The sequence below is a fragment of the Spermophilus citellus genome (assembly GCF_964194105.1).
Source record: "Spermophilus citellus genome assembly, chromosome: 2".
NCBI lineage: Eukaryota > Metazoa > Chordata > Mammalia > Rodentia > Sciuridae > Spermophilus > Spermophilus citellus.
In genome coordinates, this window is record NC_138183.1 from 162,068,922 (window position 1) to 162,083,723 (window position 14,802).

At 35.7% G+C, this 14,802-nt stretch overlaps 1 protein-coding gene across 3 annotated transcripts in view; it reads left to right on the top strand.

The window, feature by feature from the left end:
- Positions 1–14,802, top strand: part of NPAT (nuclear protein, coactivator of histone transcription) — a 54,027-nt gene that overhangs the window by 915 nt on the left and 38,310 nt on the right. The gene's annotated exons all lie outside the window — the stretch shown is intronic.

Consider the following 14,802-nt stretch of genomic DNA (forward strand, 5'->3'; position numbering starts at 1 on the left):
ATGATTTACAAATATCATATGAGTCGTCCCTAAAAGTAAATGGTAAACATATGTGATGAAACCTGCCGTAGTTTCAGCAACCATTATTGTACTACCATTTTTTTTAATTGTTCGAAAACCCCAATTGTTTTGTGCCTTTAAAAATACTCAGCCCATTCCAAATATATATATATGTATGTATATATATATTGTATTTGTGCAGGGCTTATAATAAGCACATTTGTGAGAAACCTGGGAGGGGGGGAGAATGGTTCCACCATTCATTTTTGGAAAAAAACTAATGAATGAACACAAAAATTTTGTTAATGTTTAATCTTTTCCTCACTTTTTCAAAACTGATTATCTATAGGATCTACTCCATACGTTCGATTAAAAAGCTGGATGCCTTGAAATCATTATATTTATTAGGCTTACCTATAAGTGAAAAGTGGACTTTCATAATATGCATTGATAAACCTTATGTTTTTCCTCTGTATATTTGCTTAAGAATTTTGTCTTTTAGTAGTTAGATGATCCAATTGAACTTCAGTACTCATAGTCTTAAAAATGGTGTTTCAACCTCAGCATTATTAACATTTTAGAGTGGATAGTTTTTTATAATAGGTAGTTGTCCTATGCTCGAATTTTGTAGGATGTTTTAACAGCAGCTGTTCTTTTGACTTTTTCCTCTCCTTTTTTTTAAAATTTATTTTCTAGTTGTAGTTGAACAAAATACCTTTATTTTACTTATTTTTATGTGGTGCTGAGGATCAAACCCAGGGCCTCTCACATGCTAGGTGAGCGCTCTACTGCTGAGCCACAACCCCAGACTCCCCCCCCCCTTCTTTTAGTGGATAAAAACTTAAGAGTCATTTGGGGCTTTTTGTCCTTAATGTCTTCACATTACAGTTACTGCCACCAATCCCAGCAATATACCTCCTCTTACTTCTATTTTAGACTTTTGTCATGGCTTCCTAAGTAAGTATTTTTTCAGTGTTGGGGTGGAACCCAGGATGCTTTACCACTGAGCCACATCCCCAGCCCTTTTTATTTTTGAGACAGGGTCTCACTAAGTTACTGAGGCTGGCCTAGAACTTGTGGTCCCTCAGCCTCAACCTCCCCAGTCCCTGGGATTATAGGCATGTGCTACTGTGCCCAGCTTCCCTTGTAGTCTTCTTGTAATTCATCTTATTTGCTATTATAAATCTTCCTAAAGCATGCACACCAGGCCAACTATTCTAAAAGTTGAAATAGTTATGCACTTAATGAGTGTACAAAAAGAGCAAGACTTCCCCGTTCTCAGCTCTTGATTTTGTTATTTAACATTATAAATCTTAAAATTATATACATATATATCAGAACTACCATTTTATTAGCTCTTGATTCTTATGTCATACACTCTCCACATCTATAGCCCCTTCTGTATTAAACCCTTTTTTCCCATGTTTTTTAGCAAATCTTTGTGTGCCTAATAAATTCCAAACACCGTACCAATTTCTAAGAATTAAAAATCAAGTTTTCCCCCTTTACATTTATATGATTAGGGTTTTTACCCTTAAACACATACAACAAAACCACTTTCCTTAATTTCATCTTACTCTTTTTATACACTCAGTCAAATTTATTCACATAACAATTTAGTTGCTTTACTTCATCTCCTTTGCATTCTTCAGAAAATTATACTGACTTCTGCACCTCATTACTCACTTGAACAGCTCTGGTTATCAGTGTTATTTATTGCCTTTGGACACCACTTTGGTTTTTATCAGCATATCAGGTGAGGTGCTCTGTTGAACTGATCCTACTTGCCTCTCTTGCTTGATCTCTTAACATTTGCCTTACGCTGCAGCAAATGTTTCAGGGCAAACTACTTGAAGTATCTCCCCATATTCTTATATATTCTGCTTTTCCTTGTCTAATATGCTTGTATTCAAGATTCAGGTAAGTTTGAAATCCCAGGGGCTCAGGAGGACAAGAGAGGAGGATCCCAAGTTCAAAGCCGGCCTCAGCAACTACGTGAGACCCTGTCTCAAACTAAAACATAAAAAAGGGCTGGGGATGTGGCTTGGTGGTTAAGCGTTCCTGGGTTTAATTCTTACCCCCCCCCCCAAAAAAAAGATTCCATTCAAACATGATCTCTGAAATCTCTCCCAGCAATTACAGTTAGTGCTTTCTGCCTAAAGGTCTTATTGTAGCTGTGATTTTTTTCTTTTTTGTAAGTCTACCATTTTTGCTATTTTAAGTGTGCAGTTCTGTGGTATTAAGTACATTTGCTATGCTCTGCAACTGTCACCATCATCCTTCTCTATACTGAAACTTACTTTTTGTCCATCTCAGTATTTTTATATATATATATATACACATACATACACACACACACATACACACACATATATGTTGTAGGTGGACACAATACCTTTTTTTTTTTTAATAATGTGCTGAGGATCGAACCCTGTGCTTTACACATGCAAGGAAAGCTCTAACACTGAGCCCCAGTTTCAGTATTCTTAATCTTGGATTAATGAACAAGCTTCTGAAGTTCTGTGAGCCTCCAAAACTATCTGTAAAAGTTTATATGCCTCTGGCATTTTTATAGATGAAGGGTCCCGAATTTTCTTCAGTTTCCCAAATGGGTTTGTTACTTTCTATATGAGTCAGCATCTAATCAGAAGTAATAGGAGTCAATGTATTTAACATAGAAGTATTTAATGAGGGAATTGGCTACACTGGTGATAGAAGAACTAAGAAGCCAAACAGCTTACTCAAGGCTACTCAGAGGTTACCATAGCAGGAAACCATACACTAACCAAGAGGACAAGGAGAGAAAAAGCAAACCAGAGGCAACTGTAGAAGATGGAAGGTAGACTTTTATTTGTAAGAGGGCACTAGTGATAGAGGAGATTCTATTGAGGCAGTGATAAAATGGGAGCAAAATACACAGCCTCTTCCTCCTGTCCTCTAGTCTTACATTAGCGCTTCCCATTTAGCAAAGCCAGCCAAAACTAGCTGACATAAGCCTGGGAAACCTTGCCAGTATGGAATAGGCTTCCTATCATACAGAAGAATGAAGAATGGATTTGAGGGCATGCAGGACAAGAACAGGCACACCCCCAACAGATCAAGAGCCACTGGTTCTATTCACCTTTATATCACAAAAACGTAAAACATATTTGATAAGCATTTACAGAAGTACAACTGTGAGCATGATATTCCCCTTTATCTACAGAATGATATCTGTACTCATAACTGACATTTACAGTTTTTCGTGGTCCTTAACTATTTTTTTGGTTGTATCTCCAACTAACTGTTCCTTTTCGTATACTTTGTGGTGCATCCAAATTGGGCTTTTTCCCAAAATAAGCTCTGCATATACACTTCATATCAGTGTGTTCAGGACCCCTTCACCCTTCTGGATTCACCTCCTCTTTGAAGCATTGCATAGTTTTCCCCCAAGCCTGGTAATAATTTCCCTCACCCTTATCTCCTCATAAAGTAATTCAGCCCTATTTTCTTATTGCTTTTGCTTTGCGTTGCACTTCTTTTTTTGTATACTTATCGTTTTATTTGAAGTTGGACACAATACCTTTGTTTTATTTGTTTATTTTTATGTGGTGCTGAGACTCGAACCCAGGGCCTCACACGCGCTGGGCAAGCGCTCTCTACTGCTGAGCCACAATCCCAGCCCGTGCATTACACTTCCTTGTGTATGTATCTTCTGGCTTCTTATGGATCATTACATTTATAGATTAAGACCTGTCTCTCTTTTTTGCAGATCTAGTAGTACAAGGCACTATTAAGTCTTAAGAATCATTTACATTTTCAAGAACGTAAAACCACCAGTTTCCCTGGGGAATTATTATAGTATGTGAAGGAGATATTTTCACATACGTGGCTTTACTATTTTTTCCTTTGGACTCCTCTCTTTTTATCTTTCCCTCTTTACAAATAGGAAGAAGTCCAACTCTTGGCATTCCGATTCCTTAAATCCCTTGATACAGTTAATATTTTTCTTTCCATCACCTGTTTGAGAATTGGTTGCAATCAATTACTTGATAAATAAGCATACTTTAGGCACATAAACTGGTCATTTAAGTGTAATGACTATGAATTTCAACTATTTCCTGAATTATTTTGGAACCTGTAGAACAAAAATAAAATATATCACATATAATCTAAAATGGGAGCTTGAGGTTGCTGATAGTTGGGCGTGGTATTAAGAGAAGACCACATAAAAACAAATTAATGTATCCACCTAACACTAAAGATACATAAGTAAATAAATATTTTTTTTTAAAAAAGAGAAGATAGGGGCTGGGGGAATAGCTCAGTTGGTAGAATACTTGGCTCGAAAGCCCAAGGCCCTGAGTTCAATCCCAGCACCAAAAAAAAAAAAAAAAAAAGAGAGAGAGAAGAAGTAATCTAGCCTTTTAGCAGCTTTTCCTCAAGTGTGTGCTATACAAGCTTGTACTGTCTTATGATATACCATGAATTATCTTATCTGTGATTATTCTTTTCCCAACATATACTGGTCAGATGACCATGTTTTCCTGTAAATATGTCTAACTATATCACTATGTTCTGTATAGGATTTGTTTCTCAAACTGTTTCACTATAACAGCCCATAAGGATTAATATAATTAGACTTTTTTCAACAATTCCCCCTCTCCACATGAAGTTTTAATGTTATGACTATATTGTATATCTGTTCATACATTTTATAAATATGATTTATGCATAAAAACAAAATTTTTCTTATTCCTTTCCCCCCTAGAATCAGTTTTCACCCCATTAGGGTGATATCACTCTTTGAGAATGCCTGGTCTTAGGGAAAGAAAATCTATTTAGTTAGATTTTATACTACCACCTGTCGGATATATTAAGTAACCAGATACATCTGGGGTGATAAGTGCTTTTGGAACTTTCCACCATGAAAAAAAAAACAACTGTTTATTCGGCATTTTCAATCTAAATCTTGAAACATGAAGAGAATGTTCCAACTACCCTAATTCCAGGGTGATTCCAGTGGTTTGTAGATATTTTAAATTTCTATGTTCATGAAATTCTAGTAGCAACTGACTCATTTAGTCTAAATAATATACCTGGCAGAATGCCATTCACAACTGACTATATTTCAAAAATCAAAAGGAAAGTACCAACTACAGCTGACTATCGTTTCACAAAAAGGAAAAAATACCAATTTGTGGGGGTTTTTTTCTCCTTTAGTTGTTGATAGACCTTTATTTTATTTATTTATGTGCGGTGCTGAGAACCAAACCCAGTGCCTCCTCATACATGCCAAGCAAGTGCATTACTGCTGAGCCTCAGCCCCAGCCCCAAAATTTGTATTTAATTTATGTAATTTCACATCTGCCTTGTGATCTTCAACCATGGGTTTATTAAAGTAATCATACCTGAAATAAATGTTTCTTCAGGTTTCATGCTCCGAAGCACATTGTCTTCAGGCTTTTATTTGTATATTTGTTTCTCCTTATAGCATTAGTTAGAGGAAAATCTGATTCATCAACTACAAGTAGAAAGTGGTGAGTTGAGTCTCAAGTCAGTTAGGGCAGTGCCTAAAATGGGATGCCTTTTCTTTGCCCTTTCCTTTTTAAAACCCTCATGTGTAATGACTTTGTAGGCCATCTTATTAGGTTTGTTTTTTTGTTGTTGTTTTTTATTTTTTACGACTATGACAAGATTAAAAATATAGTTTCAGGTGAAGAGAACAGAACCTGATAATTTTTTTTTCACAATAACTTTTTTTATGTAGTGCTGAGTGAGATCAACCCAGTGCTTCACACACATTAGACAAGTGCTGTACCACTGAGCCATAACCCCAACCCAGAACCTGATAATTTTAAAGTTGAAAGAAACCTTAGAAATATATTCTTTAGTAGCTAATAAAAATGTGTTGACTTTTATAACAACACTGAAAAAAGTTTCCTACAAAGACAAGAACAATATTTGCCAACCATAGCTAGTCATAGTTTCACAAATAAAAAGAATGAAAAATACCAGTTATCTTTAATTCATGTAATTTCATGTCTGCATTGTGATCTTCAATGATGGAAATGCTAACGTAGTGGTATCTGAAATATAGGTTTCTTCAGGTAAAGAATGATCATGTATTAAAAAGATCAATTTGGCTGGACATGGTTGCACAGCCTATAATCCCAGAGGCTCAGGAGGATCACAAATTCAAAGCCAGACTCAGCAACCTAGGAAGGCCCTAAAGCAACTTAGGCTCTGTCTCTAAATAAAATATTTCAAAAAGGGCTGGGGATGTGCTCCCTGGTTAGTTAAGCACCTCTGGGTTCAATCCCCTGTACCAAAAATAAAATAAAATGTGTGTGTGTGTGTGCGTGTGTGTGTCTGAAACAGATGGGACAGCAAGACTTATATAAGACCAAAGAGGAAATTAGGAAGTAAAGCTTCATACAACATATTAGGAATTTAGAATTATATTTTTTCATTTGGATATATAATTCACTTTAAGCAAAATGGAAAACAATAATCACCACTAATTTCAAAACATTTCCATAACTCCAAAAAGAAACCCCACACTGCTAATAGTCACTCCTAATTTCCCCCTTTTGCCTTTTGTTATTCTCTGGCAAACACTAACCTACTTTCAGTATATATATGGTTTTGTTGTTTCTAGACAGTGCATCTAAGTGAAATTAATATGTGGCTATTTGTGTCTCACATCTATCTCTTGGCGTGTTTTCAGGATTGCTCTGTTGTTACAGGTGCTAGTACTTTGCCCTGGTATATATAAATTGATAACTCGTTGTGGTTTTGATTTTGTTTTCCTACTAACAATTGAGCATCTTTTCATGTGCTTATTCACAATTCATGTATCTTTGGAGAAAGATCCTTATTCAAATCTTTTGTCCACTTCTTAATTAAATTATCTTTTTATCATTGTCCTGTCAGTTCACCGTATATTTGGTTTCTAGTCACTTGTTAGATAATATGATAATATAATCTGCTAATACTTTTTCCTTTTTATCAGTTGTCTTTTCACTTTCTTGATAAAATTCTTGGAAGCAGAAGTTTTATTTTTATTTTTTGGGGGGATTTATTTATTTATTTATTTTTATTGGTTGTTCACAACATTACAAAGCTCTTGACATATTTCATACATTAGATTCAAGTGGGTTATGAACTCCCAATTTTTACCCCAAATGCAGATTGCAGAATCACATCGGTTACACATCCACAATTTTACATAATGCCCTATTAAAGCAGAAGTTTTAAATTATAAGATTTTTTTTCCTTTTGTTGCTGTGTTTTAGTTGTATATAAACAACTAAAATGATTGGGAAATCATTGCCCAATACAAGTTACAGAACTTTTACCTTTTTTTTTCTTAAGAGTTTTAGGTTTTATGTTTAGCTCTTTGGTCCATTTTGAGTTAAATTTTGAATAAGGGATAAGGTAAGGGTCCAAATTCATTCTTTTGCATATGGATATATAATTGTTTTGGTGCCAGTTGTTAACTTCTATTTCTTTTTTCCCCTAATATCTTTGCACCCTTTTTAAAAATCAATTGATCATTTATGTCTGAATTCTCAATTCTGTTCTATTAACTATATGTCTATTCTTATGCTATTACCACATTATCTTGACCGGTGTAATTTTGTAGTAAGTTTTGATACAGATAACTGAGTGCTTCACCTTTTTGCTAGTTTACAATATTATTTAGGTCCCTTGTATTTCCTAGTGTATTTTAGGATCAACTTGTCCATTTCTGTACAAAAGGGATTTGAAGTTTCAATAGGAATTATGTTGGATGTATAGATTAATTTTGCAAGTATTGACTTTTTAACACTATTAAGTTTTAAAATCCATTAACGTATATCCTTTGATATGGGGCTTCTTTAATTGCTTTCAGTGTTTTCTAATCTTTAGTATACAAGTCATACTCCTTTTGTTCAGTTCATTGCTAAGGCTCCTATACTTTTTGATGCTATAATAAATTAAATTCTTTGATTTATTATTCATTGCAAGCATACAGAAATATAGTTATTTTTTATATATTCATTTTGTATACTACAACTTAATTGAAGTTTTCATCTCTAATTGTGCTGGTTCTTTAGGATTTTTCCACATAAAACATCAGGGAGCACACACCTGTAATCCCAGTGGCTTGGGAGGTGGAGACAGGAGGATTGGGAGTTCAAAGCCAGCCTCAGCAACTGCGAGACACTAAGCAACTCAGTGAGACACTATCTCTAAATAAAATACAAAATAGGGCTGGGGATGTGGCTCAGTGATTAAGCACCCCTGAGTTCAATCCCCTATAGCAAAAAAAAAAAAAAAAAAAATGGGTCTTCTGCAGATAGGGATTGCTTGACTTTGTCTTTTCAAATCAAGATTTTTTTTTAAGTTTCAATTTCTTTACTATTTATCCTAAATAGCTAGAACTTCCAATATAATGTTGTATATAAATATCTAGAGTGGATTTCATTGTCTTGTCCCTGATCTTATAGGGAAACTTAGGATTCTTTTTTTTTTTTTTTTTTAATTAGTTGTTCACGGACCTTTATTTATAAGAATCAAACCTAGTGCCTCACACATGCTAGGCGAGTACTCTACCACGAAGCCACAACCCCAGCCCTAGTTTTGGTTCTTTACCATTGAATATGTTAGGTGTGAGTTTTTCATAGATTCCTCTATCAAGTTGAGGAAATTTCCTTCTATTCCTACTGTTTTATCATGAAAGGGTGTTAAATTTTGTCAAATTGTTTTTCTGCGTATATTGGAGGAATAACAGTTTAATTTGTGAAGGACTGATGTTAATTCCTCTTTTAGTGTTTCATAGAATTCACCAACAAGGTCATTTGTTCCTGGGTTTTGTGAGCATTTTATTACAAATTCTTGTTATAGATCTGTTCAGATTTTCTGCTTTTTGATTAAGTGTCGGTAGGTTATGTATTTCTAGGAATTATCCATTTCACCTAGATTGTCTAAAGCATTGACATACAATTTTATAATATTCCTTTGCAATCTTATTTATTTCCAAAATGTAGTAGATGTCTATGTTCCCCTTTTACATTCCTGATCTTAGTAATTTGAGTTCTCTCTCTCTTTTTTTGTGTGAATCTAGTTAAAGATTTTTAAATTTTTTTAAATTTTTTTTTTTGTTTTTTCGGCAGACACAACATCTTTGTTTGTATGTGGTGCTGAGGATCAAACCCGGGCCACACGTATGCCAGGCAAGCGCGCTACTGCTTGAGCCACATCCCCAGCCCTAAATTTTTTTTAGTTTCACATAAACAGCTTTTAAGTTCATTGACTTTTTTTTTCTGTTTTTCTTATATCCATTTATTTCTACTCTAGTATTTCCTATTTCCTTCCTTCTGCCTGCTATGGGTTTAGTTTGCTCTTTTTCTAATTTACTAAGGTATAAGATTAGCTTATTAGTATTTTTCATCTTTTTTTCATACTGGTGCTTATATTTATAAATTTTCCACCACCCACTGCATGAGCTGCATCTCATAAGTTTTGGTACATTGTGTTTTTCTTTTATCTCAAAATATTTTCCAACTTCCCTTTTCATTTCTTCTCTGACCTTTTTATTAGAAGGATATTGTTTACTTTCTACATATTTGTGAATTTTGATAATTGGTTTCTAATTTTGTTCCATTGTGGTCAGAGAGCATATTCTTTTTTTTTTCTTTTTTAAAGAGAGAGAGAGAATTTGTTTTAGTATTTATTTATTTATTTTTTTAGTTTTCGGCGGACACAACATCTTTGTTTGTATGTGGTGCTGAGGATCGAACCCGGGCCGCACGCATGCCAGGCAGGCGCGCTACCGCTTGAGCCACATCCCCAGCCCCAGAGAGCATATTCTGTATGACTTTTTAAATTAGGACAAAGAGATAGTCCTAATATGTGGTCCATCCTGGATGTTGCATGTGCACATGAGAAAAGAGGTGTTTTGTGTTATTATTAAGTGTTCTATATCTATTTATGAGGTCTGGTTAATTTACAGTGTTATTCTCTTTCCTTGCTGATCTGCCTATTTCTAGTTATTATTAAAAGCATGCTATAGTGAAATCTCCAACTTGTATTATTTAATTGTCTTTTTCCTACTACTTTTGTCAATTCTTGCTTTATGCTTTGTGTGTGTGTGTGGGGGGGGGGGTCCTGTTAAGTACATGTGTGTTTGCAATTGTAATTTTTTAATGGATTGACCCATTTATCATTGTCTTAGTAATAGTATTTGTCTTGTTTACTCTTTGATATTAACATAATTTTTCCAGTTCTTATTTGGTTACTGTCTAGATGGTATATTCCCCCACTCCAGTGTTTGGAATTGAACACAAAGTCTTATGAGCCTTATGCATGCTACCCATATGCTCTACCACTGAGCTCTCTCTCTAGACCTCCATCTTTTTACTTTGAACCTATGTGTTATTGCATCTAAAGTATATGTTATCCGCAGCATATAAAGTTAGATCATGTTTTTCATCCATTTTGTCAATTTCTGTTTTTTTGTTCTTTCTTCTTGGGATTGAATCCAGGGACTTTGACCACTGAACTAAATCCTCAACCCTTTTTATTTTTTGAGACAGAGTCTTGCTGAGTTGCTTAGGACCTTGCCATGTTGCTGAGGCTGGTGTCAAACTTGAAATTCTCCTGTCTCCCAAAACACTGGGATTATAGGCATGTGCTCTTGTGCCCGGCAATCTCTTGGTTGAAGTGTTTAAACTTAAAATTTATTGTGGGCTGGGGATATGGTTCAAGTGGTAGCGCGCTCGCCTGGCATGCATGAGGCACTGGGTAAAGTAAAAATGAAGTAAAGATGTTGTGTCCACCTAAAGCTAAAAAATAAATATTTTTTAAAAATTTATTGTAATTACTGATAAGGGATGATTATGTCAACCATTTAGCTATTTGTTGTCTGTGACCTATGTCTTTGTTATTTTATTCCTTTATTAAGGCCTGTTTGGAATCAAATAAGTACTTTCAATTTACTATTTTAATTCCTTATTTTTTTTAAGTTCTTTTAGTTGTTGCCTTGGGGATTATACTTAATATTTTGTTAAAACTATTACTTATGTTAAAACCAACTTTATTTTAAAGCTATGAGCATTTTTGTGTATGTGTGTGTGTTTTGCAATCATTTATTTTTAAGCCAATTTGGTACCACATAATACACAGATACACACAAACATACATAAAAATACAGACAGAACAGATTTTATAGCTTTCATCTAGATGTACCATTTGCCAAGTTACTTTTAAAAACTTATTTGTTGATATGATGACTATAGTTCTAAACAGTCTTCAGTCTTAAATCTATACTTACAAAGTTTTAAGGAAGAAAATTACATCTCAGAAACAGAGAAATTAATTTAAACATCACTGAGGAAATATTAGGCAAGTGAAAGCCAAAGTATTAATGGCAGGGCTTGTTATTCATAGTTAAATATGTTTTCCTTTTTTAAGAGCTCATCAATACAGGTAGAGACCCTTATAAATGGAAATTTCTTTTATAAAGAATTAGGGGGAAAGTCACCAGTGGGCTAGATAACCAAGAAACAGAAAAGAAAGTGTCTCTCATAGTGAGAGCAATAAAGACAAGTTCTCTTGTTAGAGTTTGCATAGACCAGGTATTTGGCACCTATCCGGAGGGGATAAAAATGTTAAAGCCGTCCATTAAACCAAGTGAACACCATATTTAGAATTTTAGAAACCAAAACTTGTCTGTCATAAATGTCTTTGTGTGGCAATGAGCAGTAGATTGAGGACATAGACCCAGGGGAAGCCTATACAGTTGGGGATGTTTAGTTGGCCACTTTTCCAACCATGAGGTAGCTCTATGTCAACCATTACCACTGTTATCTCTTTCCTTTCCCAGTGTATTTGAGAGTTGATCCTTGATTAGTTGGGCTTTGAGTAAAAATAGTAAGAACAAAAGGTGGGGGGGCTCTGGTTGAATAAAACAAAATCCAAACAAAATTAATTTAGTTGCATAGGAAACCAGAGATAGATTTGCCAGAAAAACCATGAGTTGGGGGCAGGGGTGTTAAAATAAATATGATTATTCTAGTTAAGGAACACATGAAATATCTATCAGAGGAGTGTACTTTGGATCAGATTACATTCCGGATATTTAAAGAATGTGGGAGCCCATGATATCCAGGGAGAGGGTGGACCTCAGGAAAAGGTTCTCAAGAAAAAGAAAAACTTGTAAAACAGCCATTTATATTCCACAGTAGCTTGGATTTAGAGGTAATTTGGTGTCAAATCTGTTTGGGGCAGTTTCTTACCCAGCTTACATTCCAGACACAAGCCTTGGAGGGTGAGTTTATCAGGCAGGCAGCTGAGGAATGAGGAAAACTGCCATTTTGAGCATGAGAGGAAAAGGGTATTAAATAGAGCATTTTGACCCAGAGATGGAGGGTACCTCAGTTATGTTTTAGAGTTCCCACCAAATTGAGCCTTATATGCGGTTCCATGAAGTTTTGTTAGTCCAGAGATAAAGATGAGATAGTAAGAGGAAGAGATACAGGTCTTTACCCTAATGGGTGCTGGCCTTCAATTTCTACAAGGGTGTTATCCATCTTAAAAAATCTTCTAATTTCGAGTTGATGAGTTTTATCCCCCAAAAGACCAAGAATGAAAGCCTCAATCTTAGCCCAAAGGGCTATAGCATCTGAGTTCCAATCAGGAGATCTTTGGTATTTACCAGAGTGTGTTCTAGCTAAAAGCTAATCAATTACCTCAAGATATTTTTTCTGTAGTCACCAAGAATGTGAGGTGAATAGAAGGTCAGGAAAAGCTGAACAGAGAAAGTAACCAGAAAAGAATTGGGGTTACCAAAAAGAACTGGGTGTTGGACACAAATGTTACAGGGCAGAGGCACACCATGAAGTTGAGGCAGTGTGAAGACACCACTGTAAGTATGTTGTGGGTCAGGATATATGGAGAAGGGTTGGTGAACTATTTCCTCTGGTGGGCAATATTGAGGGGTTGTTGATGTTCCCCTTGAGAGACATGAGAATGGTTTAACAATATGTCACCTAAGATATCTGGGTTTGGAATGTTTACCTTATAGGCTCCTTATGAGGTCTTGTTTTTGCATAGGATTAGATTTTGGTATAAGGCTATGAAGGCTTGGACATGGGGTACCACTGACAACTTGTTTTATTTCCTGCAGATGAGGTCTAGATGCAAGATGGTATCACAATATTTGGGTTCTGTTTAGGGGCTTCGTATATTTAGTTGTAGATGGACATAATATCTTTATTTATTTTCATGTGGTACTGAGGATCAAATCCAGTGCCTCACTTGTTGGAGGCAGGCACTATAGCTCCAGCCCCAGGGGCTATTGTTTTAAATTCCCTAAATTATGTTGGAGCTTAGGGGTATTACAATAGAAAATGACTCTCTGTCCCTCAGAATATGAGGGCCAAAGAGTTCCTAGTGATAGTGGATATTGCTGAGCAGAGTCTTATGGAACAGAGGTGGTCCCTACCATGTAGGCTCTTTTGAAAGAGAGAAGAGTTTTAGGTCCTGGAATCAGAACCCTAAATTCTGCCTCAGGCATCCCTCTTGCGAATTAATAACCTTGTGTTTTGTGTGCATTCCTATAAAAATCTTACAATTGACCTTTGTGGCCAGATTACCTCTGACCCCTATGTTGAGCTTACTCCATTTCTTTTGAGTTGCTATGAGCAGGACCTAGAGCCTGTTAACCAATTTGGGGATACATTTTGGAGTATACCTCTCTCCACTTTAGTTTAGTTCCCTTCCAAGAGCTATATCCTCTGAATCCAAAGGAACTCCTGGATGTTTTCCTCTGCTTCTAGCATTTTTGCAAATTCTGTCTTTCCCTGTGATATTTAGTCTCCCTACTCATAAAACCAAAAAGAACCCATACAGCCCTATCTGTGAGGGACTGTCTGTTCAATAGCATTTTAGTTACCTAGTAGTCTAATTAAACCCAAAAAGGAGAAGACTGGTTTATGGTTTAGCCTCTGTTTATTTTGGCTGATGGTCAAAGACATTAGTAACTACCACAGCAACAGACCCCATCCCTCACAGGGAGGGAGTTTTGGACGAACATTGCAAAAAGGACAGTAGGTGTTTTAGAGGAGGTGAAGCCCACAGGTGGTAGGAGGAGAAAACCAAAAATGGAGAACTGTTGGAATGCCTACAAAGCAGAGAAACACTCAATAACATATTGAACTCTGGTCTAGTTAATTTCCTTTTGTAGAAGCCAAAGAGTTGGGGGTAATTGGATGATTGATTATACAATGTGCCTGCATTGGTGAGCTTTGTCTGTGTCAGGCACAAACTAAGTCTAATTGCAGTTCACTACCAGATTATCCTGTCATGGGAGTCTTCAAGCAGCAGAAGTCCTAGTGACTTTTAACAACCCAACATGTTCCTACTACGAGTAGGAGCTCGTAGAGTGAGAGCTCTGACATGACATTATGAGCAAGTAATGTGATTGAGAAATGAAGAATACACAGGCTCATCAGGAAGTACAAAACAAACAATGAAACCAAAAGTCCCAGCTCGCTGATTACAGATTTGTGCCACCATACCCAGCCTGGATAGAGAATTCTTCAGTTTTTTTTCTATCATGGCTTTTAAATATCATCTCACTATCTATGGCCTATGTGATTTCTGATGAAAACTCAACTGTTAATCATATTAGGATACCTTGTAAGTGAAAAGTCATACTGTCTTCTTTCAAGATTTTCTTTCTTTTTATGTTCATACTTTATTTGTCTAGGTATAGATTTCTTTGAAGTTATCTTATTTGGAATTTGTTGAGCATCCTTTATGTGGAGATTGTTT